Source organism: Microtus ochrogaster, chromosome 7, assembly GCF_000317375.1.
Source record: "Microtus ochrogaster isolate Prairie Vole_2 chromosome 7, MicOch1.0, whole genome shotgun sequence".
NCBI classification, from domain to species: domain Eukaryota; kingdom Metazoa; phylum Chordata; class Mammalia; order Rodentia; family Cricetidae; genus Microtus; species Microtus ochrogaster.
In genome coordinates, this window is record NC_022014.1 from 53,979,077 (window position 1) to 53,993,758 (window position 14,682).

Sequence of the window (14,682 nt, forward strand, 5' to 3'; positions counted from 1 at the left end):
AGAGAGAGAGAGAGAGAGAGAGAGAGAGAGAGAGAGAGAGAGAGTTGAGACCAGGGCCTTGTGTGTGCTAGGCAAGTGCTCTACCACTGAGCTACATCTCCAGCCCAGTAGCATATATATATACATGCATATATGTATGTGTGTCCCATATACATGTATATACATGCATACACTTATGTAAATAATACCCCTCCAAAATCTGGACACCAAGGAAATGAAGTGATGTGTGTGTAAGAAACATCTCAAGTAAATTTTGGGTGCATCTGACAGCATCAGAATCTTGCAGACAGTTGGAGATGTGGCTGAGGGTCCTCAGGTGCCAGGCACCTCAGCCATGACTGGGGCTATGTGAGCCCAGGTCTTGCCACTGCGGCTGGGAGGGGCGGTTTAGAAGCGTGTACTGATCGGAAAGGGATGCTTTACGCATGGTGCACACTGCTGTGGTGGGTTGGTGTGTTTGGAGGTGTGTTTAGTCGGGTCTCAGAACACTGGGGAGCTTGCTGTTGGCCAGGGGTGCTTTGCCATTTTCCACGCCCAGTGGGCAGTAGTCTTGGCCTTATATTGACAGAACACTTGACCTAACCCTGCTAAGTGGAGAAACTTGGTTCCCTGGAGAAAGAGCTCTGGCTGCTTAGGAAAAGGTAGAGTTTACTAGGCCCCTTGCTCTCTCACCTCACAGGCAGGAGGAAGCCAGTGGCCAAGGGACAGGGACTTGGCCTTCCCAGGTTGAGTTAGTCTGTGGTGCCCATTTCTGTGAGATGCCCGAGGAGGGGCTTCTTGAACACAAGACAACTAGTTGTCACACAGCTCTGGCGGTTCCGGACTGTGGTGCGAAGGTTGGCTGGGCTCAGGTCAGTGGGAATCATGGAGGGTTTTGTTGAAGAAAATCTCCTGGTGATATTGGGAGCCAGAGAGCTCCTAAGGTCCCAGACAGGAGCTCCTTCCTCCTCAGTCCCTCCTAGGGCCTGTCTCTGTGACTTCATGATGAATCTTCCCTCTTAAAGGTGATGTCACCTCCCATTAATATCGCCTCGCTGGGGACCATGCTTCCAGTGCCTGAATTCTTGGAGGACATACATAGGCCATGGCATAGCTCCTCCTACCCAGGGTTCTGTGCCCTGTCACTTGCTGCCTCTCCAGGGCTCTGTCCCCTATTATTTGCTGTCCCCCCCAGCTCCATCCCCCATCCCGTCACTTGCTATTCCCCCCTCCAGGGCTCTGTCCCCATCACTTGCTGGCCCCCCAGGCTCTGTGCCCTGTCACTTGTCACTCCCCCCCTCAACTGTCATTTGCTGCTCCCCAACCCCAGGCTATGCCCTCTGTCACTTGCTATTCCCCTCCAGAGCTCTGGCCCCTGTCACTTGCTGCCCACCCCCCATGCTTTGTCCCTGGCTTTTGTCCCCAGTAACAGGGGAGACCCCAGGCTATGTCCTCTGTCACTTGCTGGCCTCCCTTGGCTTTTGTCCCCCGTCACTTGCTGTCTACCTCAGGCTCTGTCCCTGTTACTTGCTGCACCCCTAAGTCTCTGTTCCCATTCACTTGCTGTCTCCCCCACCACCCTGGACTCTGTCCCCATCAATCTCCCCACCCCCCCCCCGGACTCCACCCTGTTGCTTTTATCTTTTGTTTTACTGTTTGAGCATCTCTTGGGGGAGCCCCTTGGTCAGAAGTGGTGAAATAAAATCTACATAGCCAACTTCAGCTTCTAAAGCCCTGTTTGTCCCCTGTCACCTGGGACCCCGGGGGTGGGGCAGGACAGGAAGAGTCACTAGTTGGTCTCCCTTTTCCAGAGAAAGAAAAAGAGGCACAGAGAGGCAAGCCTCCTGCTCAGAGCCAAAGGGCCAAGGAGGATGAAGCCAGACTTTATGTTTCCTCCGTCTTGATTCTTGGAGCTGCTTTCTGCTGTGTTTATTGTTGTTGTGTTTGTTTCAGGGTTTCAGTCAACAGAAAATAACAACAGATGAACAGCAGACTTCAGCTGTGTCCTGGAGCTGCTTTGAAAACTAGTTTTTCAGGGCTGGATGGTGCTTGCTGTGCGAATCTGGGGACCTGAGTTCAGTCCCCAGAGCTCAATACAGATAGGAAAGGAGTGACTCTCAAGTTGTCCTCTGACCTCACATGTCCACCGTGGCATGCGCATTTGCACACAGATAATAATGATAATGATGATGGTGGTGGTAGTAGTAGTATTTGTAGACAGAAGTTTCTAGGTCCATGCCACCACCAGCCAGAGGCAGAGGAAGCAAGTGAGAATGCCTTATAGAGAAAAGGTACCAAGTCACGTGGCTAAACATAGACAAGGATTATGGGTTAATTTACATTATAAGGGCTAGTTAATTAATAAGCCTGAGCTAATAGGCCAAACAGTTTACAATTAATATAAGCTTCTGTGTGTTTCTTTGGTACTGAACGATTCTGGGACCAGGCAGGACATAGATTTTTGTCTATGAGTAATAGTAATAATTGTTTTTAAGCGATTAGAGAAAGAAGAAATGGCTGATGTCACTTGGGTAGTAACTGAAGAATAATGGGAACATATGGAAAAGCAAAAAATGAAAGCTGTTTGGATTTTTCTTTTGCCAGAGGACCCACTCATTCAAAATGTATTTTCTATATGTTTTCATACATAGAGTTTAAAAATAAGTTAGGGTGCCATGCCTGCTACTGTGCCTTTGCCCTTTTAGTTGAGACACCCTACCCACCATTCACATCACCATCTCTCTGTCCATCTTACCCCATCCCCCATCAGTCCATCCATCCCTCCCCATCCCCCATCACTTCGTCCATCCATCCCTCCCCATCCTCCATCACTCCGTCCATCCTTCCCTCCCCATCCCCATCCCTCCATCCATCCCTCCCCATCCCCCATCATTCCGTCTGTCCATCCCTCCCCATCCCCCATCACTCCGTCCATCCCTCCCTCCCCATCCCCCATCACTCCGTCCATCCCTCCCTCCCCATCCCCCATTACTCCATCCATCCCTCCTATCCACCATCCACACATTGGTGGGAACCTCAGGTAATCAATTACAGCAAATTGGGGAAATTTCTCTTATAGCCCTAGATGCTGCCTGACAGTTCTTAGCTTTTGGATTGATGACAGCTAGGGACCTGTTTATGCATTCTAAAAGGGCTCACGTAGTAATCTCAGGATATTAAGTCATACACAGAGGTGGGCAACAAATGGCTTTTTAATGGGGCCAAGACGGCCTAAGATAATTTGTCTCTGCAGCGTTCAAACTTCCCCATTCACTGACATTCCAGTCCGTTCGTCGGTTTTTATGGAATGTTCGGTGTAGGTGCGACTTCTTTAGGGAACTTCAGTTCATAGGGTCATTGCTGCTCTTGGAGTGGGGCAGCCCCTGGGGAGAGGTGCAGCTGGTACAATAATTGGAGGCCATGTTGTGCAAAGCCTGGATGCCAAGGTGAAGGTTTTAATCTGACCTTATCATGGTCAGCCTTTAGACCAGTAGGCTCAGCTCCTCCTGGAACTATCAGTCATGTGGGTGATGGAGCCCCACCTGGCCCTCCCTGTCATAAACAGGGTGCTGCCTCCCAGCCTGTAGTTTGAGCGCCTTCTAGGTGAGTCATGCTGGTTGAAGTTTGAAAATATCTATTTTTGGCCTTGGCAACCCAGTTGCAGTTTTGCTCAGGGGAAGTACATTCTGTGTCAGCTTTGGGGGCAAGAGGTAAAGCTTTGAGTCTTGTCGGGAAGCAGCTCAGAGTAGATCCAGCCGGAAGCCTAAGGATGTGATGTGGATCATGGACCACACCAGGGGAAGAGACATTTTTTTGAACTGTGTCTTACAGGATGCATAGGAGTTGGAGAGAAGCAAGGCGAGAAGCCGTGTGGTTCTGAGATTGAAGGCTGGAGGCCACACTGGCTGTGGTGTCACCTCTGTGGGGTGTCTTGAGGCCCAAGCTTCCCGTGTGGTCTCAGGAGCATGTTATCCCATGTAGGTGTGTAACAGAACCAGACCGGGCTGCTCCTGGGAATGGGCGTAGAGGAGCTGGCTGTCCGCCAAGCTCCTGTATCCCGCACAGGCAGATGGACCCTTCTCACAGCAGTGTGAGCCCTCTCTACCTACTGTCCCACAAAGTGAGGTCACACTCTGAAACACAGACGTGAGTGGGAGGACTTGAGCGAGTGGAAAGTGAGGTAGAACAAGTCCAGGGAGGAAGTGCCCTGGACGTAGGTTTCTGGAGTGTGGTCAGGAGCCAGGGCCTGCAATAGAGAAGGAGAAAACCTCCCTCCAGAGAAAGGGCGGGGACATTTCAACCGATCCCAGAAACCTAGGTGGAGGCAGACCTCTGCAAATTTGATAGTAGCAACAGTCAGAAATTCAGAGGCCCTGAGACAGGTGCCATAGAGGACCAAGCAGACGCTACCTTGACTGGAGTCTGGCCCAGAGTGAAATGAAATGGGACTGACTTGTCCACAGTAGCACCGGTTTAGGGGCTAGGAATTCCGCAGTGAGAGAGCCTCACGGCAGGGAGAACAGCTAACAGTAAAGTAGCCCCGTTCATCCCACCACGCACAAGTGTGTGGAGGCCAGGGGTCAATATTGCGTGCCTTTTTCAGTCACTTCCCACCTTAACTTTGAGGCAGCGTTTTTCACAGAACCTGGGTTTCATTGATTCTGTTGGGCTGGCCGGCCTCTTGAGCTCCAGGGATCCGACCGTCACTTGCCTTGCGCTGGAACTGCAGGTGTGTGTACCACCGTACCCAGCTTCTTCTGTGCGTGCTAGGATGCCCTCACACTTGCCTGGCAGGCCAATTGAGCCATCTTCCCAGCCCCAACACTTGTGGCTTTCAAAATGACAATCTCACTTTTCAGATATTAAGTGCGCTTATTTAAAAAGAAGCGTTCATATCACCACCTTAAGTGGAAAACTGGGTCCGCTGCCATGGAAATAAAACAAAGGTGTTCTGTTGTGGCTGAGCCCTTTGCCCTAATGAAGCCTTGGTCTGGGTCCTGCCCCAGGGAAGGTCCCCTGGGAGGGCCATGCGCAGCCTCAGTGCAAGGTAACACTTCCGCCCTCCTGCCAGGCTCCCCGTGGGGGATGGTCTTGTGGTAAGGACATCTGGGCAGACCAAGCCACACCGGGTCAGGAGGGCTTCTTGCTTGAGGTGGGGTGGTGAAGGACCAGAGTGACCTGTTGTGTGTGTCACTGAGTAGTGGACAGGCAGAGCCTGGGCACCGTGCTTGCGGTCTCTCCCACCTTGGAGCCCACTTCTCATTGCTCATTGTGAACCCCGGGTTTTTAGCTGTGGCGTCCTCTCTTGATGAAACCACCACAGACATCGTGTGGGAAGAGTGGAGACTAGCTGCTGGAAGCCACTTGCCTACTCCTTCCCATGTGGCCCCAGAGTAGGACCTGGGTTTTTGAGACTGTTAAGTCTGCACCAGGTTTCTTGCTCTCGGCATTGGGCAGTTTGGAACAGGTGAGCCTTGCTGGGCTGTCCTGGGTATGGCCGGCTTGGCGCCATCCCTCGCCTCTACCCAGTAGTGCCAGGATACCTTCCTTCCAAGTTACAACATCCCAAGTTGTCTCCAGATGTTGCCAAGTGTCCCTGTCCAGATGGCCCTGGGTGAGAGCCAACAGTCCCTCCCTCCCACAGCCTTTTGCCACCGTGGTGGGGAGACACCTGCCTTTTGTGGCACTAGGACACAGACTGGTACCTGTGGTACATGCCGCAGGCCACACGTGCCCTCAGATACACATCCCGAGACTGGGATGTGCCTGTCAGGTAGCCACAGACCTCAGTATCCTCGACTGTCGGCCTGCACCGACTCTCTTAGGGTGAAACTGAGAGGAAATGAAATAGTCTTCATTCTACATTTTTACCAAAGCCGAAGTGAGTAGAGGTGACTAAGAGGATGTATTTCCAGAAGAGAGCACCGAGAGCCATTTCCTCCCACAGGGCTTGTTCCTCAGGCCGGGATGCACAGAAGCTAGGAGGCCTGCCTTGGGGAGTTCCAGCAAGGGAATGTGTGCACGTGTGTGCGTGTCTGCACGTGGTTCAGAATCACTAGCAGGGGACTTTGAACATTCTAAATACAAAGAGTGATAAAGGATCCTAGGTGATCAACACTATACCTACTGCAGTCCGTAGTATAGTCCGCGCTATGAAAGACGTAAAAGGAGTCAATTAAAGAGGAAGATACACCGTGCAGTTCAGCTCAGGGCGTGCTGGGCTGGAGTCATGAGGCCTGAGTGACCCCTAGGACTGGTGCCTCTAGACAAGGACACTTCTGCCTCCCATCCCCACCCTCAAGGTCTCTAATTTCTTTCCCTGACACAATGACCTGGCAAGAAGTGTCCCCCTCCCTGGGCAGCTGGGTCTGTGCCTTTGAGCCCACCTCTTCTGTTGTTGAATGAGCCTGCCCCTTCTATTATTGTGCCTTTTCCCCCCGAAACAGGGTTTCCCTGTGTAAAAGACCTGGCTGTCCTGGAACTCACTCTGTAGACCAGGCTGGCCTTGAACTCACAGAGATCCACCTGCCTCTGCCTCCAGAGTGCGGAGATTAAAGGCCTGTGCCGCCACCCCCTATTTGTTATTGTAATTTTTAATTCTGAATCCTTAGCCATCTGAATGGCCAGGGCAGTCCTTCTCAGGGGTGTGTGACCCCTGGGCATGGGCTCTGAGGACCTGCTCCTCCTGGGCTCCCTGATAGTCACTAACTTCTGCTTACCATTTGTGTCTCTTAACTCTCTCTCTCTCTCTCTCTCTCTCTCTCTCTCCTTCCCTCCCTCCCTCCCTCTCTCTGTACTGTGGTTACACAGGCCCCTCTGTCCTCTGAGGCAGGTGCATTTCCTTTTGCCACCCCCATCTTACACATGGCCTCCTGGAGACTCAGGGAGGGTGCTGTGGTTCAGATGAAGTTTGTCCCCTGAGGATTCAAGTGCTGGCTGTGATTGAGTCCCACTGGTAACATTGTGAAAGGCAGGAGAAACTGAAGAGGCGGAGCAGAGCCTAGGATAATCTCTAGGATTATGCTGGCCTTGGAGTGTGTAGCTTCCTGTAGGGAAGGGCGAGCCTAGCTGCCCCAGCCTCAGAATTAGCATGAACCTTCCCTAGACAGCATCTTATGCAGGAGCACCCAGTCCTCTGACTTGCCTCATGGTTGTGGCTCTAGCCCTGAGGGTCCCCATGCAGAACCGAGCCTACCTGCCCTCACTCTACCAGGGCTCCTGGACATGACAAGGACCCATCGCAGTTCAAGGCAGGAAGCAGGGCCAATGTTTACTGCTTCTGTTCTGTATTTTGGGGCGTCTCCTTTTTGCTGGCCACTCCCCTGCTGCCCTCCCAGGAGGCCTCAGCAGGATTGTCCCCGAGAGAACCTTTGCTCTGTGGCTCTTGTGACCTCTGCCCCATTATGAAAGCACTTGTGTGGGTTCTGCATTCCACAGGCTGGTCTCATGGGATTGACGCCCACCCCCCACCCCTAGCAGGCGGGGCCATTCTTCATCTAGCCGTCATTGGCTTATACACAGAGGCAATCATAATGGGTCAGGAAGTTGTAGGTGCAGGGGATACCTGTTTGGAGTTGGGCTGGTTACTGCGAGTGTCCTGTAGTGAGTGACTGCAGCTCTGGCGTTGCTGGCAGAGCTGCATTTGGTGTCCTTGCCGAACACTAGGCATCCAGATAGGTTGGTGCTGTGGTTGCCCAAGCTTGACAGATGAGGCTGCAGTTTCTGAGCTGAGTTAGGGGCAGAGCTACATGCTCCCGGTGGAGGCCCCAGCACACCCTGGCCACATAGATGCTTTGGCTCTGTGAAGACTGTGACGTGGGAAGGCGTGCAAAAACTGCGTAGTCCGTTGTCATTCACTGGTGGGACCCAGGACCCTGGCACTACTTCTCCGGCTCCGTGAGCTGGCAGGTGGTACCAGCTTGTTGTGCTTACTGCCCCGTGGTCACCTCCTGTCTCTGGTGACAACCCTGCCTCTCAGGGACTCAGTGCTATGAAACCTTCAGTAAACTGTGTAGTCAGTGATAGCGGCAGAAGCTGCACAGGATCAGACTAGACCCCCTGAATGCAGGAATCTCTGTGAGGAGGTTTCTGCATGTAGTGGCAAAAAGATGACTGGTAGAACCTGGAAACAACCTAGGTGCCCCTCAACCGAGGGATGGATAGAGACAGTGTGGTACATTTACACAGTGGAGTACTACTCGGCGGTAAAAAAACAATGACATCTTGAAATTTGCAGGCAAATGGATGGAACTAGAAAAAATCATCCTGAGTGAGGTAGCCTGGACCCAGAAAGACACATGTAGTCTGTACTCATAAGTGGGTACCTGACATAAAGCAAAGGATAATCAGCCTACAGCCCACAACCCCAGAAAAGCTAGAACCCTCCATCCAGGAATAGACGGAAGCAGATGCAGAGATCCACAGCTAACCACTGGGCCAAGCTCCCGGAGTACAATTGAAAAAGAGGGAGGAGCTTTGGGAAAAAAAAAGACATGCTCGTGGCCAACGGGTATATAAAATTCCCGCCTCACTAGTCATCATGGAAAAGCATATTAACCATAATAAAATAAGTATGATAAAGTGAAAAAAATATGTTGTCGGTTGTGACAGTGCTGATCAGGAGCCTGCTACAATCTTGATACGGCTCTTGTCCTGCGTGCCCTGTCTGAAGGGTTCCAAGTCCTGGTCTTGAGTCCTTGGTAGCTATGCCTGTGAATAGCACTGGCTGATTCCTTTCTGGGCCCAGCACTGTTCTTGGCTAACCTATGAAATGGTGACTAGCCAGCTGGTCAGCCAAACCAAATCCTCCCTGCAGAAAAGGGACTCCCTTGGTCCTCCCTAGAGAGCTTGAGCCCAGCCCTGACTTCACATTTCCTGCACAGTGGCCAGGACTCCAGCCCTGGGGACTCTGAGCCTGAGGCCAGGATCCCTAACCTCTGGGAGAGTCCACCTAGGAGCGGGGTGAGGCATTCTTGCTCTTGAGTCACCCCAGTGCCATCTGAGTGATGCCTTGGGCCTGGGCAAGCACCTTTGAGTAAGGCCATGGAGTGGGGGTGGCTACGGGAAGAGTTGCCACCTCCACCCCTGCAGGCATTCAAGAACCAGGGTTACTGCCTCTGACTCAGGCCTCATTCCAACGCTGCCAGGACCAGGGAAAGCTGGATTCCTAACCCGAGCTTGCTGCAAGGTGGTGGGTGGAACTGGCATGGAGGAACAAGGCTGGTCCTAGGAAGCCTAGTGGGTGTAGGCGCCCTACTCAATGGCCGCATTGTTTGGCGATGCTCGGAGGTGGGGAGGTTCTGCAGCTGATGACTGGGCTGGGTTTATGTTGACTCTTGCTTTTTTTTTTTTTTTTTTGACTTCCTCCTTCAGGCTTTGGTTGACTAACTATGAGCTTCTGTCTTCTGCACTGTGTTGGAGAGCCTGAAGACGCCCAACCCTTGACCTAGGGTCTAGCTACAGTCACTAGCCCTGCTTCCTCAGGGAGAAATGGGCCCAGAGAGGAAAAGGTAGCTTGTTCGTGGCTGGCCGGAGGGTTCAGCTGTCCCATGTCTTAGAGTAATGTCAGTTTATTCCCGATTCTTCACTTACGTGCTGTGTGGGGCAGTCCCTTACCCTGCAAACCTTGGTATTCTTGTCTATACAGCATGGTTAAGAATGACGGCTTGTGGCTTTGAATGTTTAATAAAATGCTTAGCACAGCCCCAGGGCATTGTTTCTGCCCTAATTTCTGGACGTCTTAAAGTCATCCAGCTAACACTTGTTAATCGTATGCAGCTAGCCCTCGGTGCCTACGGGTTCTGCATTGTCTGTACTGAACACAGAGAGAGACAGCGTTCCTAGTCAGTGTTGCCTGAATGGTACGAGGGAAGAGCCATTTACCTGGCATTTCCATTGAATTAGGTGCTGTCACTCTCCAGAGTCTTTAAAGCATGTGGGAGGATGTGTGGGTTCTGTGTAGACGCGACACCATTCAGTAAGGCATCGGTAGATAGATTTCTACCCTTTGGGTTCTGGCCAGATTCCCACAGACTGTTGGACAGTTGTGCAAGGCCCAGGCCCTGCAAGTGGGTAACACCACCCAGCTTTCACCAACAAAGCTGCTTGTTCTGCGATACGGTGACTCTAATCACACGGAGACCTACACTGTTGATGCTGCAAAGGGTCGTTTTCCAGGTAGGGAAATAGAGGCTCCGGCAGGGAAAGGGTTAAGGTAGCTTGTGGCATGCCAGTGGCCTCAGGAGCTTCACACTTGGTCTTGGTCAGCTGAGTTCTTTATGTCTTGCCAGTATATGGTAATGGCCTCAGGAAAGGCCAGGGGTGGAGTATTGAAGCCCAGAGACCTGCAGGTCAGCAGGGTGGTGGTTTACCTCTGGACTGTGTGTGACTCAGTTGTCTCTGGGTTTAGTTAGGGCTGTGGCAGTACCTGGTGGGGCTCTCCGGGTGCTGTAAAAGTTAATGTCTAAGCCCTGGGGTGGCCAGGCCACTCTTATCTGACCTGGGACATCCTGGCCTCTTATCTCTGAGTGAGCAGCCTGCTCAGTCCCTGTGTAGAATGGGAGGCCCAAGGGTTAGAGCCAAGAGGCCAAGGGACCCATCTCTCATTGACCCAGGGTCTGTGACTCAAGCTTCCTTTGGCTTCCTCCTTGAGGCAGAGGAGGGGGATTGATGCTTACTAGATCTCTCACAGACCCCACCTCGCCCCCATCCTGGTTCTGGCTCTGCTGCTTACCGTATGCGTGACCTGACTTTGAGATTCAGGTCCCCATATCTAAAATGGGAATAAAATATCACCTAATTCTGATCATAGCAGGTGGCATATGTACTGGGTCCCTGCCCCGATGCCAGCCTCTGCCAGGGAATCTTCTGAAGAGTGATTGTCCAGAGCCTTGCTTAGGGGATGGCGTCAGAGAGAAGTACTCCAGCTGTGCTCGGTGTCATGGAAGGGGAAACTGAGGTTCCCGAGTTAGCCAGTCTGAAAGCTGGGATGGAGTGATGCTGTATGTGGGTGCCCACACACTCGGCACTCGCTGGCCAGCTGCTGGGGGTCAGCATCGAGCAGGGAAGGGGAGTGTGGTGGAGGTGTGAGAACTTGCATTTCTGGGTTCCTCAGGCCTGAACAGTTCCTGCTGCTTCGCATACACAGCTCAGGGCAGAGAGAGAGAGTGCTGTCTGGGAAGGCAGGGTGTCTTCTAGAGTGACCTCTGGGTGCTAGGGTGTTCTGCCAGTGGTTACATTGTCCAGGAATGTACGAGGCAGTGAGGCAGGGGTGGCCTCTCACTGCCCTCGCCCTGTTCTGTCATTGTTGCTGAAACGGCGCCTGGTGCAGGGCCAAAGTCCCATGGATCTCCGTTCCATTCACAAATGGTCAGAGCAGTGGAGCCCAGGAGCCCCAGAGCCTGGCCCCAGACAGCTGCTTAGCCTAACCAAGGGCAGCGTGGGCCACGGTGGTTTCCAGTTTCCTTGGCCTTCAGCCACACAAGGAAGCGGGTGACTCCAGGCTGCTGTCATATCCCCCATCAGGTGCCCTCAAGTAGTGGTCGCCAAGGAAACAAGGATCTCCTAGGTACTGAGGAAAGAGACCAGCTGTGTTGCCCTCCAGCAAGGGGGGCACGGACAGCAAAGCCTTCCTGGCTAGAATTACCACCTGCATCCCTGTGTGGAGGCCCATCTTTGCTTGCTCTTGTTTTACTTTCTTGGCATATGTGTGAGTGTGTGTTTATATTTTTCTGTGCACATGCTTATGAAGGCTAGAGGTCAACTTCGGTCCTCTTCCTTTACCCCGCCCCCAACTCACACACCTTTTTTTTTTTTTTCAGACAGTGTCTCATTCTCTCCCAAACCTGGAGCTCACTGATTGTTCTAGACTGACTTAGACAGCAAGCTCCACGGACCCTTCTGTCTCCATCTCCCCAGTATTGGGATTATAGGCATTTATCATTACACCCAGTTTTTTATGTGGATTCTGGGGATCTGAACTTGTGACTTCATGTTTGTACCACATACACCTTACTAACTGAGCCATGTCTCCATACCTCCTTGTTTTTTTCAAGAGTCTATTTGAGGAAGAGAGATCACCTCTTTTTTCTTTTCTTTTCTTTCTTTGGAGCCTGTCCTGGAACTAGCTCTAGCTCTTGTAGACCAGGCTGGCCTCGAACTCACAGAGATCTGTCCACCTCTGCCGCCTGAGTGCTGGGATTAAAGGCCTGTGCCACCACTGCCCTGCTGAGAACCAACCTCTTAACACAATTTTAAGCATAGAATACATTGTAAATTGTTGCTACAGTGTGGCCAACGGGCTCCAGAGCCAGTCAGCTTGAGTAACTGGAGTTCTGTGTCCATTTATCAGTGCCCCCCTGTCTGCAGCTGGGCAGCTGGCTCTGCTCTGGGATCTGTGTTTTTAGTTCTGGGCCCCTGGCATCAATGAGTCGGCAGTGTCTTCCTGCTGCTGGTTTCTCTCCCTCACGCTTGTCTTCCGCCATAGTGCAGACTTTTCCTCTCTTCTTTAGAAGCCAGCAGTTCTGGTGTGTGAACCACTCCACATGTGCCACGCATCTGTCCTGCACACAGAGCTTGCTTTCACACCTTGCCTTTTCTGGATGGTGCTTCAGGGAGCATGGAAGTATTCACCGCTCTTTGGGATCCTGGTTTCAATCCTTTTAGATAAAAGCCCAGATGTTGTATAGCTTCTTGAGAAACCCCAAGATGGCCTTCAACTCAAACTTCCTGCCTCTGCCTCTTGAATTCTGGTTGCCATACAACTCCATGCTGTGTTCTGTAGCAGCCACGCCACTTTGTGTCCTCTCTGGAAGTGGACCAGGGCTCCCTTTGTGTCCCCTCAACAGCACCTGATAGCATTGTCTCTGATAACAGCAGTGTGACAGACAGACTTTGCTGGTGTTTAGGACATGTTTGCTTGTACTCTTGTCTTCGGAGATGTGTCCCTTCCTGTCCTGGCCTGTCGTGGTTAGGCTGTTGGAGTTTCCTTTGCTTCTGGCTTCTAGGAACTCATTGTGTCATCTGGAGATGAGCCTGTTAGGAAGTGGTGTGGTTGGCAGGTGTGTCCCTGGGCTGTAGGCCACCTTCTACCCTGTGTCCTCTGTTCCACAGAAGTGTCTGCATCAGACAGGCCCATCTGGTCTTTCGTGGTCACGGCACCTATATGTCTGATGTTGTGTCTGTGAAGTCACTGTCAAGACCAGTGGCATGAAGCTTCTCTTGTTGCCTTCAGTTTCTGCCTATATCCAACTTTTCATTCATTCTCCATTACTGTTTGTGTAAAGTAAGAGTCTGGTTTCTTTCTCTCCCTGTGGGTGTCCAGTTTTCCAACCCCATTTGTTGAGAAGACCATACTCAGGGTTGACAGCCCAACTGACTGTCTCTGGACCATATATATGAGAGATTATTTCTGGGCTGTTTGTTTTGTTCATCCTTCTGTTTGTTTTGTGCCATTACCAGATTTTATCAATTTGTGCAGCATTGTATTATGTTTTAAAAGTGTAAGGCTTCTAGATTCTCAACCTTCTAGCTGAGATGAAGTTCAGAAAATGTGAGACTTCTAGTTGTGGTCTCCTTTTTTTAAGGTTGTTTTGACTGCTGAGGGCTCCTTAAAATCCCTGTGAACCTGAGGCTCGGTTTTTCCATTTGTATAAAAGATTTTTTTAGGACTTGGTAGAATTCCCTAGCCTTGACAACAGCGGGTGGTGAGCCTGTAGACAGCAGCTGGTGGTGAGCCTGTAGACAGCAGTGGATGATCACATACACACACACACACACACACACATTGGTGTTTTCAAGACAGAGTTTCTCTGTATAACAGTCCTAACAGTCTTGAAACTAGCTCTTGTAGACCAGGCTGGCTTCGAACTTATAGAGATCCACCTGCCCCTGCCTTCCGAGTGCTGGGATTAAAGGTGTGTGCCACCACTGCCCGGCTGAGAATCAACCTCTTAACAAAATTTTAACTGTACAACTGCTGTCACATTTTAACAAGGTCAGGTTACAATCAGTGAACCTGAATGTCTTTCCATGTCTATTGTGTCAACTTTGCTTTCTTTCACAAACATTGTGTGGTTTTCACATGATTTTTATACCCTGCAACTTTGACTTTTCAGCTATGAGGTTTTCTGTGCTAAGGCAGTGTTCCCCTCTGGCTAAGGTCATCTGTGACCTCCAGCACAGGGTCACCTGTGACCTCCAACACAGGGTCATCTGTGACCTCCAGCACAGGGTCACCTATGACCTCCAGCACAGGGTCACCTATGACCTCCAACACAGGGTCATCTGTGGTCACAGGGTCATCTGTGACCTCTAGCCCATGGTTACCTGTGACCTCCAGCTCAGATGCCCAGGGTCATCTGTGACCTCCAGCACAGGGTCATCTGAGGTCATCCAGCCCAGGGTCATCTGTGACCTCCAGCACAGGGTCATCTGTGACCTTTAGCCCAGGGTCATCTGAGGTCATCCAGCCTAGGGTCAGCTGTGACCTCCATCCAGCACAGGGTCAGCTGTGACCTCCAGCCCAGGGTCATCTGTGACCTCCATCCAGCACAGGGTCATCTGTGGTCCTCCATCTGAGGTTATCTGAGGTCCTCCAGCTCAAGGTCAACTGTGACCTCCAGCTCAGGGTCACCTGTGACCTCCATCTGAGGTCATCTGAGGTCCTCCAGCTCAGGATCAGCTGTGACCTCCAGCTCAGGGTCA

The 14,682-nt window shown here is 51.6% G+C and overlaps 1 protein-coding gene across 1 annotated transcript in view; it reads left to right on the top strand.

The window, feature by feature from the left end:
* The window catches only part of Stk10 (serine/threonine kinase 10), a 101,988-nt gene that overhangs the window by 25,473 nt on the left and 61,833 nt on the right, over positions 1–14,682 (top strand). The window lies entirely within an intron of this gene.